This window comes from Penaeus monodon, chromosome 32 (assembly GCF_015228065.2).
Source record: "Penaeus monodon isolate SGIC_2016 chromosome 32, NSTDA_Pmon_1, whole genome shotgun sequence".
Classification (NCBI taxonomy): Eukaryota; Metazoa; Arthropoda; class Malacostraca; order Decapoda; family Penaeidae; genus Penaeus; species Penaeus monodon.
The window spans coordinates 37,601,279-37,601,494 of NC_051417.1; the positions used below are offsets into that span (position 1 = coordinate 37,601,279).

General features: G+C 29.6%; 1 protein-coding gene across 1 annotated transcript in view; it reads right to left on the reverse strand.

Annotated features, from left to right (window-relative positions):
- The window catches only part of LOC119593659 (mitochondrial enolase superfamily member 1-like), a 10,056-nt gene that overhangs the window by 4,206 nt on the left and 5,634 nt on the right, over window positions 1-216 (reverse strand).

The window sequence follows — 216 nt, forward strand, 5'->3', positions numbered from 1 at the left end:
AAATGCTTTTTCTTGTAAATATTTGAAATAACTCTGAAATGTTTTATTCTGATTTTTACCTTCTGTTGTTTCAGCCTTTTTTGTTGGTTGTCTATTCCGACATTTAAATTAAATAGAATATTCAAGACCTCTTCTAGGGAGAAAACCCTGGAACCTTGAAGCTGGAACTTGTGGATTTATTAAAGGATATTACTTTATTTGTACTTCTATCTGTTA